Here is a 12,054-nt window from a genome sequence, read left to right on the forward strand (position 1 = left end):
ATACAGATGTTAAGATATGTCGCTAAACTGACTAATTATCTGACCAAGAGGAAATATGTACAAGAGGAACAAGATAGATCCCAAGACAGAACCCTGAGGTATGCCACACGACAACTCTGCAGTTTCAGACATAATATGATTAACATAAACACTAAAACTTCTACCAGACAGGTAGGATGAAAACCATTTTAAAACTGATCCAGACATACCAACCAGATCACAAAGTCTATTTATCATAATATTATGATCAATAGTGTCAAAAAGCCGATGAGAGGTCCAATAAAACCATCACTTTATATTCTTTCGAGTCAGCTGACATCATAATATCACTCGAGACTTTAAGTAACGCCGTTTCTGTGGAATGTGTTTTTTTTTAAAGGAAACCAGACAGGAATTTGTCAAATAACTCATGTTTCTCTAGAAAAAGGGTGAGTTTCTCTGCTACAACCTTTTCTAGAATTTTTAACATGAATGGAAGTTTAGATATTGGCCTATTGCTTTTAGGTTGTAACGGATCCAGATTTGTTTGTTTTTTTAAGTACAGGCTTAACAACAGCATGTTTACAAAAACTAGGAACGACACCAGTTAAAAGTGAAGAATTAACCATCTCAACAATTGAGGGGCCAATTGAGTCAAATACTTGTACAAATAGCACAGTAGGAACAACATCCATAGGTTAAAATGATGATTTCATAGAATGTAACAGAGAGGTAATGTCATGTAATGTCACGGGTGTAAAAGTGGACCAACAATGAGCAGGAGGCAAGTCACAGGCAAAGTTCCGGGCCAATGATGGAACGATGCTTGCCCTAACATCACTGATCTTATTAACAAAAAAGTGGAGGAATTCATTACATAGATTTAGATAACACGGTTGTTTAAGGGCTAGTTGGAGAAACTATTTTATTAATGGTGTCAAATAAAATTCTGGGATTATGCTTATTCGAGTATATAAGCTGAGAAAAAAAGCGAGTTCGTGCCTTTTTCAGCATCTCATTCAAGGTAACCCTTAGATCTTTAAGGTGTAGCCTATGAGCCTTGAGCTTAGAAGCTTCCCAAAGATGCTCCACTTTTCTACAATTTCTCCTAAAACTTTGGATAGCTTCATCAATTCAAGGACAGGGTTTTTTTGTGAGACACAGTGCTTAATTTAATTGGTGCTACTTTATCTAAAATTGAAAAACACTGGCCATTAAAAGACTGTATAAGCTCATCAACAGTGCATCGCATCAGAGAACCTGAGTCAAACAAGGCAGAGAACCTCTCGGCAGTGTCATGATTAATAATCCGCCTTTGTGTCATAATTCTCTGGGGCGGAGGATCTTGAGGAAAGTTGATATTAAAAAACACACAGCTATGGTCACTCATATGTACATCTTCTACACGTGTATTTACTATATCTAGACCAAGAGAAAAAACAAGGTCCAGGGTGTGACCCTTAATGTGCGACGGTCCAGTAACATGCTGAATGAAATTAAAAGAGTCTGTAATAGAAAGGAGATTAGCAGCTGTGTTGCATGTTAAATCATCAATATGCAGGTTAAAGTCCCCAATAATTAAAACCTTTTCAAGTTTGATGATAGATGATAAAAAGTCAGTAAAGTCAGTAAGAAAGACACCTGCCGGGCCAGGAAGACGGTAAATTAACACACTGTAAAAAGCATTAGAAGAGCCTCCTTTGAGCATCTGTGATTCAAAAGAGGAAAAACTTTCAGAGTTTATCACTCTACATATGAAACCGTCATGCTGCACAACAGCAAGCCCACCACCACGACGTGACATTCGGGGCATCCCAGTAACAGAGCAGCCTAAAGGACAGAGCTCATTTAGGTGAATAAACAAATTTTTCCTTTGCCACGTTTCTGTAAGGAACATAAAATCAATATTCTTGCTAACAAAAAGCTCGTTAAGAATAAATGATTTGTTAGAAATGGAACGAGCATTGAGCAAGGCAAAGTGGAGAAATGTAACGTTCGGCAGACCAGCGTCAACAGCAGCTGATTGTGACGGAGCAGAATGTGACGGAACTGACCGTAAACAGCTGACGCAGTCACGAGATCTCCAGTTACGGCGACTGGTCGGTCGCTGGTCAGACAGCACAGCAGGTCCACGATCACATCAACAGATTGCTGATACAAAAGAGGTTCACGTCCAACCTGTAGAAGCATCCCGGGGCGTTGCAGCTGAGGAGCATTTTCACCCGCATTTAGGAGGAAAACCGGCCACAGCCACCGGAATCATTCTCCGCGATACGGCCAGAGCACCCCTGTCCAGGATTGTCGCCTTCTCTTGACTTGAGCGCCAGCTCTGCAGCCCCTTCTCTTCGGTCTCTTCTTAGAATTCCCAGGTTCCCTGGTTGTAAACAGGAGCCGGTACTCAGGTGACGAGGGAGGACGCACGAACGGGGGTGGAAAAGTTTGTCTGGAACTTTCCCAGCTTTCAAAGAGTATTTCCATAGACACTCTGATGTCCAACAATGAGCGTCGATCATAAGTCCGAGCAGCAGAGACACAATAGTCAGACGATAGGGCTGATATGGCTACATATAGGGCGAGTACAAACGGAAAAAGTTGACACAAATTTGATGCAGCAACGGCCAAACACGGGCGCCATCTTTATTACCTCCGTAACTGATGATAAACCATTAAACCTATTTTCAGTATAGAATCTACAAAAAAATGAAGCATTCAATTATGATTTTTTTTTTATCTGGGTCAACATTAAAATTGAAAGAATCAACTGCAGAAAAATCAAAAGGCTTAAAAGCCTCAGCTTCGAAAACAAATTTGTTACAATCAACAATATATATAAAGTAATGTACAATAGATGAATAATTAATCAAAATAAAATAAATAGCTGATAATAAGGCTATTACGACAAACTCTGAACACTTGCCTTCCTTTGCTTTGGTGGATTTTGGAGAGGCGGATGAACAATAAGTTTGTCATATTTCAGATATACAATATCACCTCTTTCTCGGGCTGCCTCCATTGCTGGAAGTAATTCTCTTCTTCTTTGCCGGGTGGCTTCAGGGATGGCTTTGTTAATAAAAATGCCAGAGCCCTTTAAGTTCTTTGCTTTATCCAAGACTGCAAGTTTATCCTTCAACGCAAAAATCTGACAACAATAGGTCGGGGCTTCTCTCATGATACCACTGACTTCCCAATTCTATTTTAACGATGATCCAGCTGTAATTTTTCACTGAAGAGTTTTTTAAGTTTTTCTTCAGATTCTGAAACCTTTTCTCTTACAGACTCCTTAATGGCTTACAAAACATTATTATGGCATCTTGACTGGCCTTCCAGATTTTATATCTAAAATTATTCTATCTGCATTTTGTGTCCAGATCTGTCCTGGTTTCATTACAATTTGAAGACCATGTCTAACATGAGATTTTAAGATCATCAAGTTCTTTTTAAATCATGTCTAGACTCACCTTAAAATCATAAATTTGCTTTGACAGTTCATCAGTCCTCCTGTTTGAAGAGTCAACTATGATTTGTACACAAGTTTTGAAACTTCTTTTTTGTTGTTCAAGCAAGGTCCTTTAGAAATATTTTTGCTGTTCCAACATAGTAACATATTCCTTGTTGCTGTTGTTTGTAGCTGTATTGGGGATGACGAGATGTGAGGCAAGCAGATCCATATACAAGGCTTTATTAAGAGACGTGGTCATAAACAGGCGTGGGTCAAACAATGGCAGGTATAACACATGTAAAACAAAGAACAATCCTAGAACAAGCTTGGGTCTTCCATCAGCAAACAGAATCCAGAGGGCAGCCATAAGAGGGGAAATCCAATGATACGAGCAATAGTCCAGGCGAGGTGCGAACACAGTCCGAAACAGAAGACAGGGTTAATCCAGTAAACAGAGACAAAAGGTTAGGAAACAAACTAAGACTAAATTGGAGTGACTCCTCAAAGAGTCACATCTGCTCATTCACAGCTCCTCTTTTGGTATGAGGAAGCATGTGCAGTTTACCAGTCCGTTCGTGACTCCTGGACAAGAATATCAAAATAAGAGTCAATTTTTTTTCTGTCCATATAAACCAATATACATTTGTTAATTTGCACACTGCATAAAAAAATAAGGTAATAGTTGGCCTTATAACAATATACAGATAACAAAACAAAAAAAACACAATTGTATACATACGTTGTGTGTATCACACTTACAGTTTACATTAAACTATAACAAAATTCTTTTTTTTTTTTGCATTATTCCAATAGGAATTACTGTTGTTCTGTTGGTTGCCATCTGCCATATTACATCCCACCAATAGAATCCATCAAATAGACACCATTATAGTTTATATTAAGACCAATATAATTCCCATAATAACCCTGAAATCCATTCAATTTTCAATTGTGTTTTGAGAGGGGTTCTATATATTTTTTGTTTTTGTTTTTTTCAGCAGTCAAGATTATAATGGTGTATATATGTATATATATTATAACTACTTTTACAGAATTAACTTAATTAATGAATTTCACTGGAAAGATTTATTTTTTTATATAAATGAAGAACTGTATTTCTTTAGTCAGTTATTTAAGTATTGCATGTTACATTGTATTTGGGATTTTAAGAACAAGTGGAAAATGTAATGAATGTTTCATTTCATCCAAGAAAAAAATTAGCAAGCAGTTAGACTGAATTTACATTAGTTTTAAATGCAGAGCCAGGTGTGAGTCGACGCAGGTTGCGCGCGTGCGTCAAGCCTCATCCATACTGCCAGATGTGCTCATGGAGATTTGTGGTGCAGGGCTGGGCGCGAATATAACAGAGTGTTATGAAACAGGATGCGTGAGTGCTGTAAGTGTGAACGGTTCGTCCGTGACGCGGGATTCGTGCTGCGTGGGCTGAAGAGGAGTGAGTATGAGAAGCATTCAGAGACATAGGTATGGGCTGAAATATGTGCCACCAGAAACTGAATTTCAATCATTTATATTTGAATTTGAATTGCTAAACTTGAATAATTGCATTGAAAATCTGAATTTGAATAACATAATTTAAAATTGTATTGTTTCATTTGAATCATTGCATTGAAAAACTGAATCTGAATTGTTCCATTTGAAATTGAATTTATTCGTTTGGAACTGAAGTCCAATAAAATTTAATCCTCACTGAAAATTAAACTCTATGTATATCTTCACATTCACTTCTCACAATTCAGATTCAGTTCTCAAATTCAATTTCAAGTTACTGAGACAGACCACCGGGAGGTTGGAGGATGAAGGAAGAGCAATCGAGCACAGATCGATAGATAGCCTTCATTGGCGCATGTTGTGGAGAAACAATGGTCTCCTCAAAGTCGTAAAATAAAACTCAAAAAAGGGAGTTCCAGATGTCAAAATAAGACTTTATTGAACACAGCAATAAAGCCGAGATGACAGCCACCACATCTGAGTTCTCTGTCTGTCTGTGCACTTGTTTTATACCCTTATCTCTTACCAAAGGCAGTTCCGGTTTTTAATTGGCACTGCCTGCCAAGTTGGCCACAATTTATCACTAGTCCTCCTAGTCCATTTTTTAATGGTGGAATTCAGCCAAATCAACAATTAAGAAATCGCCTCTCTCTATTGGTTGGCTGTGGTCACATGAGACATTCATCATATTTGTTTACCACTGCTGTCAGCCTCTGGAAATCACCCAAGGTTCACAGGGTTACTTTACTTCACCGGTTCAATCCAGAGGTTAGTTTAGTTCACAGATACAATGGAATACTACCAGGACCTCCCAGTGGGAGGTCTTTTATATGTCTAATCCTATTCAACACTACTAGCACTGCCCAATGGGATGGCCTTTACCAAGTGTCACCACTAAGCCCTTTGCCTGGAGTGCAACACCACAAGTCCACCTCTCTTTCTATTTGATTATGAACCAATAATGGTCCTCCATTGCCTCTTAACAAATGGTTTCTTTATGTTGCTGCACTCCAGAGGAAGTCAGATCAAAACATCTCTCCCCACAATTGACTAGAGAAGGGTAAAAGAATCTGCTTCCCTACCTATACATACTTGAGGGTCAAATGAGTAAAAAAAAAATCAACAGTGTGTATCAAAGCATGTGCATGAGATGACTTAGCCTTGCCCATGGTTGTCATGGTTATGTAAAGTATATAAATGATTAGTCAAATGATCAAAATTAGTACAAACAAAGTAATACAATAAATGATAAACTGGTTCATCCCACGCGGTCAGAGGAACTCCAAGCAATTCTGGTAGCCTGAAGCGCTAAGTGATGCTGTCCTTCGTTGCCAGAGGAGCTCTCAGGCAACTTGCATTGCCTTTCAGCGCTATCTGGTGTTGGAGTAGATAGTGGATTTTTAAACCTCCAGTTGATTCTACTCATGTTGCTAAGCACTGAGGTGCTCGTAGATCCTTTCTTCTTTTCATACTTTGATGACTTTTCCAGTGTTGAAAAAAGACAAACTATATGCTTATAAATGAAGGTTACATGAAGAATACATTCAGATAATAAGAAAATATGCTGTCTTTCTTTATCATCCCCTTTTCTGGTGGCATTGCCTCGTAACACAGACAATGACCTGCTTAAGATCTTCACCGTCCCCTTTCTTTCCTATAATAATAATATTTTACATATGAGTTAAATGTTCTTTAAAATAAAATGATTCAAAAATAAATTACTTAAGAAATAAATTACTTAAGGTGTAAGTGACTATAAATTACTTAAAGGCAGGGTAGGTAATACATTTATAAACAACTTTCTTCCAAATTTGTTTAAACTTTCTATATATATCAATGCATAATTAAAATGTAAGTACTCTGATAAAAAGAGTATAAAAATCGAGTGACTCTAGACCGTTTAATCTGTATTAAACACAGCTCATTATTTCCAATCGGGACGAAATGTAGGATTGGCTTAGGCGACTGTCACTCTCTCGCAACCATGGCAACCACCCTTTTGCCACACATGACCTTCCCACTTGCGCACACGTTTGATTTGAGGAATTCAACAGGCACGGATCCTAGGAATACCAAAACAATGGCAGAGAAACAGCAAGCAAAATTCACAGTACCAGCTTATGCAGTTAGTGAAGGCAAACCAGGCAAAAAAAGGAAGACAGTAACAGTACAAGAAACGGCAATGAACAAAAAGTCTTTGGATAAACAAAGAAATAAAATGTGAGTTAATATCGGCGTGGCTTTCCAGCGATGGCGAGAACTGAGGGAACTCAAGGGGCTGAAAAGTGACTCCTTGATGGCTTTATTTCTGCTGGACAGGTAAATCTTTCTTTTTGTATTTTGATCATACATATTTTTTTCATGAAGCATGTGTCATTAGCACACGTAGCTGCGTAATATAGCTAACATAACATTACTTAGCGAGCCGTAGTAGAGGCTTTGGAAGGAGCCCAGAAGGGAGGGGGTGGAGTGAATGGAAATAATGAGCTGTCTTTAAAACAGTCGTGAGAGGTCTACAGTCACTCGATTTTTATACTTTCTTTTTCAGAGTACTTACATTTTAATTATGTATTGATATATAAATAAAGTTTAAACAAATTTGGAAAAAAAAGTTTTTTATACATTTTTTACCTACCCTGCCTTTAAAGTAGTCATACCCTCGTATTACCTTGGATACCTACTGCTGTATTATAGTCTTTCAGGCCCTTCTAAAAAAGAAAAGTGGAAAAAAAATAAACACAGAGCTCCTCAGACCCTTATTTCTGTAGGCATTATTGTCTCGCGAGATCTGATGCGATATTTTGGCTGTCGTGGACGGTCATTATAATAATGCAAATGAGGGGCGCGTTGATTGGTTGCAGGAAGGGGGGGGGGGGGGTTGACAACGCAGGTAACGTTTTAGCATATCATTACAAACTGACATCATGGCACAAGTTGTGAATGAATGCGACCGGCTTCCCGGCCAGTGTATAAGTATGAGGCGCCGTTTAGGGCTTAAATCAAACTTCATTCACTCACACATATGAAACACGCTTGCATATATACTAAGTGGTCACACATACATGTATATGAACTCACGCACATAACGTTACTCATATGAGACACGAGCACAGCACACACACACAAATATAAGACGAGCACAGCACACACACACAAACTAGACGGTGCCTCATATATAAGCGTTAGGCAACAAATAAACAATAACCGAATTCATGATGATCTCAGTCATTTGTTTTTTGCAAAGTACGTTAGCAGCCATTCCCCATACCTCGAAGCTAATACTCCTGCCAGTGTTGTGCCTGAACGTGTTCATTGAACGATAGTTCATGAACTCGTTCATATTTTGGGCGAACATGAACTGAACGTACCGCATTACTGCCTGATGAACGTTACTGTGAAGTCGTTCATTCTGGTGTCTGTGAACGCCACGCTCTCTCTCAGTTTAACTTCGTTCAGTAGGATGCCAGATTTCTATAAAGCCTTCTAGGCGAAAACACACCTAAAACACACCGTAAACAGGCCTTAATTTGTAGCGGAAAAACACCCAATCTGGCAACGCCAGACTCTCTTGTTCAAACGCGTTCATCAAAATGAACAAATCTTTTTTCGAGTCATTTCGTTCACTTAAGGGGCTTTAAATGTTACTATTAACTGCCAAATTCCCCGAACACATCAACCTACGCAATCTTGATCATATTCTGAATTAAGAAATCATTATAATGCAGTCAAAAGTCCATTTTTGCAGTCAGTTTACAGGGAACATAAATAATTACTTCACCACGAGTCTTTCGTTTATTTGTCTAGTGACAGACGCAATAGCATACAATAGCCGCATTAGCAGTTAGATGCTGTTTGTTACACACAGTAGAGCAATAAAAACACAGTCTTACCGTTTCAATTGCAGGCAATTTTGTTGGAATGGCGCTTTTCCCGAGCTTCGATGCCGACTTCGCCTGATATTGCCCCAAATTTGTGAAGGATTTCAGCGTAAAATGTTTAGCACAAACACGTAACGATAAGCCAGTGGGAAGGGTTGAAGGAACCGCGTCATTAAAAATGAATTTAATCCACTGGTCTCTGATAGCTAGGTCCGTTCTTGGTAGAGAAAACACATTTACATGTTGATTCTGGCAGTCAACCACAGAGCAACTCACGTGTGCACTAGTTCCAGCGTCTTTCTCGACTGAATATGAGGGGGAGAGGGGAAGGGCGAGCTTCCTGCTGCGGTGTCCATATATGGTATATCCTGCCCCGTGTTGACGTCAAGACGGGGAAGAAATCAAAATCTCGTATTTGAGTGCGCGTGCACGTGGGCTATTTTACAAACCCTGAGGTAAACAAACGCTTCACTTTTACATATCGGCTTCCCGGCCAGTGTATAATCGTTACAATCATAACATACATTGATTCTCGTGGAAAATTGTGGGTCATGACTCCTTTAAGGAGTAAGTGACTTCAGGAAGAGACCTTCCTGCCTACTCTATCCAAGTATTCTAATTCTACAAAATAATATGAAAAAAGAAAATGCAATGAAGATACTGTCTCCCTTTCTATAAAAAGTAACAATACAGGATAAAAATATAAAATATAAAATAAAGAAACCCTTTCCCTACCACTCTATGGTTTTCAGGAAGGTTTCATACAAATTCATCCAGTCCATCCAGTCCAGGTCCCACTGTATGCACGTTGGTACATCCAATGTTCACTCCAGTTGGCCGCACTGGACACATTAATCATCTGTGTGGCTGCAGCACTGGCCAGCATTGATATGATGAAAGGCACAATACAACAGAACAACAAAAGAAACACAACAACAACAATGCCTTTTATGATGCCCACTTTAGTTAACCATTGTCCCCAAGAATCCCCAAAAACGTATTAAACCAATCCCAGGTATGCATGTCTAGTCCAGCGTTCTTGGTCACTTCCTCTCTTTTCTCCATAGCTTTGGTGAATGATCTAGCTGGGGCTGTATTATTTGAAATACAAGTATAACAGTCAGTTCCAAACATTACACATACATCTCCTTTTTCTGACAAAAGCCAGTTCAGTGCTTGTCTGTTTTGACATACCATTTTAATTGTAGGACCCAGTTGTTTTCCCAGGGCTTTCAATGCATCATCAATGTAATTAATTAATCTCTGCTGATTGTAGTAAATATAATTTATACACTCTGTTTTCTTATTTGGGGCAAGCCATTCAACTATAGACTAAAATCCAGACTTTATTTCCTTTCTAGCTTTATATTGCTCTTGGTTTTCTTCTTGGTTGGCCAATTAAATCAATGTACAGATTTGGATGTATTTCATAGGCTCTTTTAACTCTCTTTGTGTCTCTTTGGTGAAGTCCCCTTTAATTATTGTTACCCCTTGTGACAATCTTGCTCTGGTGCAAATTCCTTTTGAGTCTTTTAGTAGTGTTCCCCTTAACCCCCCTGCCCCCCACTTACCCAATAATAATCTGCTATTGTTTCTAATTGATCTTCCATGGTGAGAATTTAGTTAAAACCTATAGTTCTGTGTCTTTGACCTTTATGATTGTCATGTTCATCTTTACAGTGGCTGTGACATATATCAGACTGAATGATTTGAGCACTTCTAAATTATAATACATATTTTGGTCCAAATGCCAGATTATTGCACAATTCCTTCTTAATTATCCCATGTTATGTTTTCCTTTGTTCAAACACTCATACTCCAATGTGTGGTCGATTATTTAAGCTACAGGGGTCTTTCTTTTCTTGATGCCAATTCTTTTATCTATTTGTTGACATTCATCATTTTCATTTTCTGACATTTAGGGTGCAGACTTCACATTCAAATAGATATTCATCCACCAATTCTTTTACATATAGCAACATATTACATATAGCAATTAGGAAATCGCCTCTCTCTATTGGTTGGCTGTGGTCACATGAGACATTCATCATATTTGTTTACCACTGCTGTCAGCCTCTGGAAATCACCCAAAGTTCACAGGGTTACTTTACTTCACCGGTGCAATCCAGAGGTTAGTTTAGTTCACAGATACAATGGAATACTACCAGGACCTCCCAGTGGGAGGTCTTTTATATGTCCAATCCTATTCAGCACTACTAGCACTGCCCAATGGGATGGCCTTTACCAAGTGTCACCACTAAGCCCTTTGCCTGGAGTGCAACACCACAAGTCCACCTCTCTTTCTATTTGACTATGAACCAATAATGGTCCTCCATTGCCTCTTAACAAATGGCTTCTTTATGTTGCTGCACTCCAGAGGAAGTCAGATCAAAACATTTCTCCCCACAATTGACTAGAGAAGGGTAAAAGAATCTGCTTCCCTACCTATACATACTTGAGGGTCAAATGAGTAAAAAAAAAAATCAACAGTGTGTATCAAAGCATGTGCATGAGATGACTTAGCCTTGCCCATGGTTGTCATGGTTATGTGAAGTATATAAATGATTAGTCAAATGATCAAAATTAGTACAAACAAAAATAAATTACTTAAGAAATAAATTACTTAAGGTGTAAGTGACTATAAATTACTTAAGGAGTAAGTGACTTCAGGAAGGGACCTTCCTGCCTACTCTATCCAAGTATTCTAATTCTACAAAATAATATGAAAAAAGAAAATGCAATGAAGGTACTGTCTCCCTTTCTATAAAAAGTAACAATACAGGATAAAAATATAAAATATAAAATAAAGAAACCCTTTCCCTACCACTCCATGGTTTTTCAGGAAGGTTTCATACAAATTCATCCAGTCCATCCAGTCCAGGTCCCACTGTATGCACGTTGGTACATCCGATGTTCACTCCAGTTGGCCTCACTGACACATTAATCATCTGTGTGGCTGCAGCACTGGCCAGCATTGATATGATGAAAGGCACAATACAACAGAACAACAAAAGAAACACAACAACAACAATGCCTTTTATGATGCCCACTTTAGTTAACCATTGTCCCCAAGAACCCCCAAAAACGTATTAAACCAATCCCAGGTATGCATGTCTAGTGCAGCGTTCTTGGTCACTTCCTCTCTTTTCTCCATAGCTTTGGTGAATGATCTAGCTGGGGCTGTACTATTTGAAATACAAGTATAACAGTCAGTTCCAAACATTACACATACATCTCCTTTTTCTGACA

The sequence above is a fragment of the Carassius carassius genome, chromosome 47 (genome assembly GCF_963082965.1).
Source record: "Carassius carassius chromosome 47, fCarCar2.1, whole genome shotgun sequence".
In the NCBI taxonomy this organism is placed as follows: domain Eukaryota; kingdom Metazoa; phylum Chordata; class Actinopteri; order Cypriniformes; family Cyprinidae; genus Carassius; species Carassius carassius.